Genomic DNA, 8,078 nt, shown 5'->3' on the forward strand with positions numbered 1-8,078 from the left:
GAGAGACAGCAGGTATAACATGAGAGATGACTACAGGGTGAGGTGTGAGAGACAGCAGGTATAACATGAGAGATGACTACAGGTGAGGCGTGAGAGACAGCAGGTATAACATGAGAGATGACTACAGGGTGAGGTGTGAGAGACAGCAGGTATAACATGAGAGATAACTACAGGGTGAGGTGTGAGAGACAGCAGGTATAACATGAGAGATGACTACAGGGTGATGTGTGAGAGACAGCAGGTATAACATGAGAGATGACTACAGGGTGAGGTGTGAGAGAGACAGCAGGTATAGCATGAGAGATGACTACAGGGTGAGGTGTGAGAGACAGCAGGTATAACATGAGAGATGACTACAGGGTGAGGTGTGAGAGACAGCAGGTATAACATGAGAGATGACTACAGGGTGAGGTGTGAGAGACAGCAGGTATAACATGAGAGATAACTACAGTATGAGGTGTGAGAGACAGCAGGTATAACATGAAAGATGACTACAGGGTGAGGTGTGAGAGAGACAGCAGGTATAACATGAGAGATAACTACAGGGTGATGTGTAAGAGACAGCAGGTATAACATGAGAGATGACTACAGGGTGATGTGTGAGAGACAGCAGGTATAACATGAGAGATAACTACAGGGTGAGGTGTGAGAGACAGCAGGTATAACATGAGAGATGACTACAGGGTGAGGTGTGAGAGACAGCAGGTATAACATGAGAGATGACTACAGGGTGAGATATGAGAGACAGCAGGTATAACATGAGAGATAACTACAGGTGAGATGTGAGAGACAGCAGGTATAACATGAGAGATGACTACAGGGTGAGGTGTGAGAGTCAGCAGGTATAGCATGAGAGATGACTACAGGTGAGGTGTGAGAGACAGCAGGTATAACATGAGAGATCACTACAGTATGAGGTGTGAGAGATAACTACAGGGTGAGATGTGAGAGACAGCAGGTATAACATGAGAGATGACTACAGAGTGAGGTGTGAGAGAGACAGCAGGTATAACATGAGAGATGACTACAGGGTGATGTGTGAGAGACAGCAGGTATAGAGTGAGAGATGACTACAGGTGAGGTGTGAGAGACAGCAAGTATAACATGAGAGATGACTACAGGATGAGGTGTATGAGAGACAGCAGGTATAACATGAGAGATGACTACAGGGTGAGGTGTGAGAGAGACAGCAGGTATAACATGAGAGATGACTACAGGGTGAGGTGTGAGAGACAGCAGCTATAACATGAGAGATGACTACAGGGTGAGGTGTGAGAGACAGCAGGTATAACATGAGAGATGACTACAGGGTGAGGTGTGAGAAACAGCAGGTATAGCATGAGAGATGACTACAGGGTGATGTGTGTGAGAGACAGCAGGTATAACATGAGAGATGACTACAGGGTGAGGTGTGAGAGACAGCAGGTATAACATGAGAGATGACTACAGGGTGAGGTGTGAGAGACAGCAGGTATAACATGAGAGATAACTACAGGGTGAGGTGTGAGAGACAGCAGGTATAACATGAGAGATAACTACAGGGTGAGGTGTGAGAGACAGCAGGTATAACATGAGAGATGACTACAGGGTGATGTGTGAGAGACAGCAGGTATAACATGAGAGATGACTACAGGGTGAGGTGTGAGAGAGACAGCAGGTATAGCATGAGAGATGACTACAGGGTGAGGTGTGAGAGACAGCAGGTATAACATGAGATCTGACTACAGGGTGAGATGTGAGAGACAGCAGCTATAACATGAGAGATGACTACAGGGTGAGGTGTGAGAGACAGCAGGTATAACATGAGAGATGACTACAGGGTGAGGTGTGAGAGACAGCAGGTATAACATGAGAGATGACTACAGGGTGAGGTGTGAGAGAGACAGCAGGTATAGCATGAGAGATGACTACAGGGTGAGGTGTGAGAGACAGCAGGTATAACATGAGAGATGACTACAGGGTGAGGTGTGAGAGACAGCAGGTATAACATGAGAGATGACTACAGGTGAGGTGTGAGAGACAGCAGGTATAACATGAGAGATGACTACAGGGTGAGGTGTGAGAGACAGCAGGTATAACATGAGAGATAACTACAGGGTGAGGTGTGAGAGACAGCAGGTATAACATGAGAGATGACTACAGGGTGATGTGTGAGAGACAGCAGGTATAACATGAGAGATGACTACAGGGTGAGGTGTGAGAGAGACAGCAGGTATAGCATGAGAGATGACTACAGGGTGAGGTGTGAGAGACAGCAGGTATAACATGAGAGATGACTACAGGGTGAGGTGTGAGAGACAGCAGGCATAACATGAGAGATGACTACAGGGTGAGGTGTGAGAGACAGCAGGTATAACATGAGAGATAACTACAGTATGAGGTGTGAGAGACAGCAGGTATAACATGAAAGATGACTACAGGGTGAGGTGTGAGAGAGACAGCAGGTATAACATGAGAGATAACTACAGGGTGATGTGTAAGAGACAGCAGGTATAACATGAGAGATGACTACAGGGTGATGTGTGAGAGACAGCAGGTATAACATGAGAGATAACTACAGGGTGAGGTGTGAGAGACAGCAGGTATAACATGAGAGATGACTACAGGGTGAGGTGTGAGAGACAGCAGGTATAACATGAGAGATGACTACAGGGTGAGATATGAGAGACAGCAGGTATAACATGAGAGATAACTACAGGTGAGATGTGAGAGACAGCAGGTATAACATGAGAGATGACTACAGGGTGATGTGTGAGAGACAGCAGGTATAACATGAGAGATGACTACAGGGTGAGGCGTGAGAGACAACAGGTATAACATGAGAGATGACTACAGGGTGATGTGTGAGAGACAGCAGGTATAACATGAGAGATAACTACAGGGTGAGATGTGAGAGACAGCAGGTATAACATGAGAGATAACTACAGGGTGAGATGTGAGAGACAGCAGGTATAGCATGAGAGATAACTACAGGTGAGGTGTGAGAGACAGCAGGTATAACATGAGAGATGACTACAGGTGAGATGTGAGAGACAGCAGGTATAACATGAGAGATGACTACAGGGTGAGGTGTGAGAGACAGCAGGTATAACATGAGAGATGAGTACAGGGTGAGATATGAGAGACAGCAGGTATAACATGAGAGATAACTACAGGTGAGATGTGAGAGACAGCAGGTATAACATGAGAGCTGACTACAGGGTGAGATGTGAGAGAGACAGCAGGTATAGCATGAGAGATGAATACAGGGTGAGGTGTGAGAGACAGCAGCTATAACATGAGAGATGACTACAGGGTGATGTGTGAGAGACAGCAGGTATAACATGAGAGATGACTACAGGGTGAGGTGTGAGAGACAGCAGGTATAACATGAGAGATGACTACAGGGTGAGGTGTGAGAGACAGCAGGTATAACATGAGAGATGACTACAGGGTGAGGTGTGAGAGACAGCAGGTATAACATGAGAGATAACTACAGGGTCAGGTGTGAGAGTCAGCAGGTATAACATGAGAGATGACTACAGGGTGAGGTGTGAGAGACAGCACGTATAACATGAGAGATAACTACAGGGTCAGGTGTGAGAGACAGCAGGTATAACATGAGAGATGACTACAGAGTGAGGTGTGAGAGACAGCAGGTATAACATGAAAGATGACTAAAGGGTGAGGTGTGAGAGACAGCAGGTATAACATGAGAGATGACTACAGGGTAAGGTGTGAGAGACAGCAGGTATAGCATGAGAGATGACTACAGGGTGAGGTGTGAGAGACAACAGGTATAGCATGAGAGATGACTACAGGGTGAGATGTGAGAGACAGCAAGTATAACATGAGAGATGACTACAGGGTGAGGTGTGAGAGACAGCAAGTATAACATGAGAGATGACTACAGGGTGATGTGTGTGAGAGACAGCAGGTATAACATGAGAGATGACTACAGGGTGAGGTGGGAGAGACAGCAGGTATAACATGAGAGATGACTACAGGGTGAGGTGTGTGAGAGACAGCAGGTATAACATGAGAGATGACTACAGGGTGAGGTGTGAGAGACAGCAGGTATAACATGAGAGATGACTACAGGGTGAGGTGTGAGAAACAGCAGGTATAACATGAGAGATGACTACAGGGTGATGTGTGAGAGACAGCAGGTATAACATGAGAGATGACTACAGGTGAGGTGAGAGAGACAGCAGGTATAACATGAGAGATGACTACAGGGTGATGTGTGAGAGACAGCAGGTATAACATGAGAGATGACTACAGGGTGATGTGTGAGACAGCAGGTATAACATGAAAGATGACTACAGGGTGATGTGTGAGAGACAGCAGGTATAACATGAGAGATGACTACAGGGTGATGTGTGAGACAGCAGGTATAACATGAGAGATGACTACAGGGTGATGTGTGAGAGACAGCGGGTATAACATGAGAGATAACTACAGGGTGAGGTGTAAGAGACAGCGGGTATAACATGAGAGATAACTACAGGGTGAGGTGTAAGAGACAGCAGGTATAACATGAGAGATGACTACAGGGTGAGGTGTAAGAGACAGCAGGTATAACATGAGAGATAACTACAGGGTGAGGTGTGAGAGACAGCAGGTATAGCATGAGAGATGACTACAGGTTTAGGTGTGAGACACAGCAGGTATAACATGAGAGATGACTACATGGTGATGTGTGAGAGACAGCTGGTATAACATGAGAGATGACTACAGGGTGAGGTGAGAGACAGCAGCTATAACATGAGAGATGACTACAGGGTGAGGTGTGAGAGACAGCAGGTATAACATGAGAGATGACTACAGGGTGAGGTGTGAGAGACAGCAGGTATAACATGAGAGATGACTACAGGGTGATGTGTGAGAGACAGCAGGTATAACATGAGAGATGACTACAGGGTGATGTGTGAGAGACAGCATGTATAACATGAGAGATGACTACAGGGTGAGGTGTGAGAGACAGCAGGTATAACATGAGAGATGACTACAGGGTGAGGTGTGAGAGACAGCAGGTATAACATGAGAGATAACTACAGTATGAGGTGTGAGAGACAGCAGGTATAACATGAGATCTGACTACAGGGTGAGATGTGAGAGACAGCAGCTATAACATGAGAGATGACTACAGGGTGAGGTGTGAGAGACAGCAGGTATAACATGAGAGATGACTACAGGGTGAGGTGTGAGAGAAAGCAGGTATAACATGAGAGATGACTACAGGGTGAGGTGTGAGAGAGACAGCAGGTATAGCATGAGAGATGACTACAGGGTGAGGTGTGAGAGACAGCAGGTATAACATGAGAGATGACTACAGGGTGAGGTGTGAGAGACAGCAGGTATAACATGAGAGATGACTACAGGTGAGGCGTGAGAGACAGCAGGTATAACATGAGAGATGACTACAGGGTGAGGTGTGAGAGACAGCAGGTATAACATGAGAGATAACTACAGGGTGAGGTGTGAGAGACAGCAGGTATAACATGAGAGATGACTACAGGGTGATGTGTGAGAGACAGCAGGTATAACATGAGAGATGACTACAGGGTGAGGTGTGAGAGAGACAGCAGGTATAGCATGAGAGATGACTACAGGGTGAGGTGTGAGAGACAGCAGGTATAACATGAGAGATGACTACAGGGTGAGGTGTGAGAGACAGCAGGTATAACATGAGAGATGACTACAGGGTGAGGTGTGAGAGACAGCAGGTATAACATGAGAGATAACTACAGTATGAGGTGTGAGAGACAGCAGGTATAACATGAAAGATGACTACAGGGTGAGGTGTGAGAGAGACAGCAGGTATAACATGAGAGATAACTACAGGGTGATGTGTAAGAGACAGCAGGTATAACATGAGAGATGACTACAGGGTGATGTGTGAGAGACAGCAGGTATAACATGAGAGATAACTACAGGGTGAGGTGTGAGAGACAGCAGGTATAACATGAGAGATGACTACAGGGTGAGGTGTGAGAGACAGCAGGTATAACATGAGAGATGACTACAGGGTGAGATATGAGAGACAGCAGGTATAACATGAGAGATAACTACAGGTGAGATGTGAGAGACAGCAGGTATAACATGAGAGATGACTACAGGGTGATGTGTGAGAGACAGCAGGTATAACATGAGAGATGACTACAGGGTGAGGCGTGAGAGACAACAGGTATAACATGAGAGATGACTACAGGGTGATGTGTGAGAGACAGCAGGTATAACATGAGAGATAACTACAGGGTGAGATGTGAGAGACAGCAGGTATAACATGAGAGATAACTACAGGGTGAGATGTGAGAGACAGCAGGTATAGCATGAGAGATAACTACAGGTGAGGTGTGAGAGACAGCAGGTATAACATGAGAGATGACTACAGGTGAGATGTGAGAGACAGCAGGTATAACATGAGAGATGACTACAGGGTGAGGTGTGAGAGACAGCAGGTATAACATGAGAGATGAGTACAGGGTGAGATATGAGAGACAGCAGGTATAACATGAGAGATAACTACAGGTGAGATGTGAGAGACAGCAGGTATAACATGAGAGCTGACTACAGGGTGAGATGTGAGAGAGACAGCAGGTATAGCATGAGAGATGAATACAGGGTGAGGTGTGAGAGACAGCAGCTATAACATGAGAGATGACTACAGGGTGATGTGTGAGAGACAGCAGGTATAACATGAGAGATGACTACAGGGTGAGGTGTGAGAGACAGCAGGTATAACATGAGAGATGACTACAGGGTGAGGTGTGAGAGACAGCAGGTATAACATGAGAGATGACTACAGGGTGAGGTGTGAGAGACAGCAGGTATAACATGAGAGATAACTACAGGGTCAGGTGTGAGAGTCAGCAGGTATAACATGAGAGATGACTACAGGGTGAGGTGTGAGAGACAGCACGTATAACATGAGAGATAACTACAGGGTCAGGTGTGAGAGACAGCAGGTATAACATGAGAGATGACTACAGAGTGAGGTGTGAGAGACAGCAGGTATAACATGAAAGATGACTAAAGGGTGAGGTGTGAGAGACAGCAGGTATAACATGAGAGATGACTACAGGGTAAGGTGTGAGAGACAGCAGGTATAGCATGAGAGATGACTACAGGGTGAGGTGTGAGAGACAACAGGTATAGCATGAGAGATGACTACAGGGTGAGATGTGAGAGACAGCAAGTATAACATGAGAGATGACTACAGGGTGAGGTGTGAGAGACAGCAAGTATAACATGAGAGATGACTACAGGGTGATGTGTGTGAGAGACAGCAGGTATAACATGAGAGATGACTACAGGGTGAGGTGGGAGAGACAGCAGGTATAACATGAGAGATGACTACAGGGTGAGGTGTGTGAGAGACAGCAGGTATAACATGAGAGATGACTACAGGGTGAGGTGTGAGAGACAGCAGGTATAACATGAGAGATGACTACAGGGTGAGGTGTGAGAAACAGCAGGTATAACATGAGAGATGACTACAGGGTGATGTGTGAGAGACAGCAGGTATAACATGAGAGATGACTACAGGTGAGGTGAGAGAGACAGCAGTATAACATGAGAGATGACTACAGGGTGATGTGTGAGAGACAGCAGGTATAACATGAGAGATGACTACAGGGTGATGTGTGAGACAGCAGGTATAACATGAAAGATGACTACAGGGTGATGTGTGAGAGACAGCAGGTATAACATGAGAGATGACTACAGGGTGATGTGTGAGACAGCAGGTATAACATGAGAGATGACTACAGGGTGATGTGTGAGAGACAGCGGGTATAACATGAGAGATAACTACAGGGTGAGGTGTAAGAGACAGCGGGTATAACATGAGAGATAACTACAGGGTGAGGTGTAAGAGACAGCAGGTATAACATGAGAGATGACTACAGGGTGAGGTGTAAGAGACAGCAGGTATAACATGAGAGATAACTACAGGGTGAGGTGTGAGAGACAGCAGGTATAGCATGAGAGATGACTACAGGTTTAGGTGTGAGACACAGCAGGTATAACATGAGAGATGACTACATGGTGATGTGTGAGAGACAGCTGGTATAACATGAGAGATGACTACAGGG

This window comes from Bombina bombina, unplaced genomic scaffold, assembly GCF_027579735.1.
Source record: "Bombina bombina isolate aBomBom1 unplaced genomic scaffold, aBomBom1.pri scaffold_968, whole genome shotgun sequence".
Taxonomy (NCBI): Eukaryota; Metazoa; Chordata; class Amphibia; order Anura; family Bombinatoridae; genus Bombina; species Bombina bombina.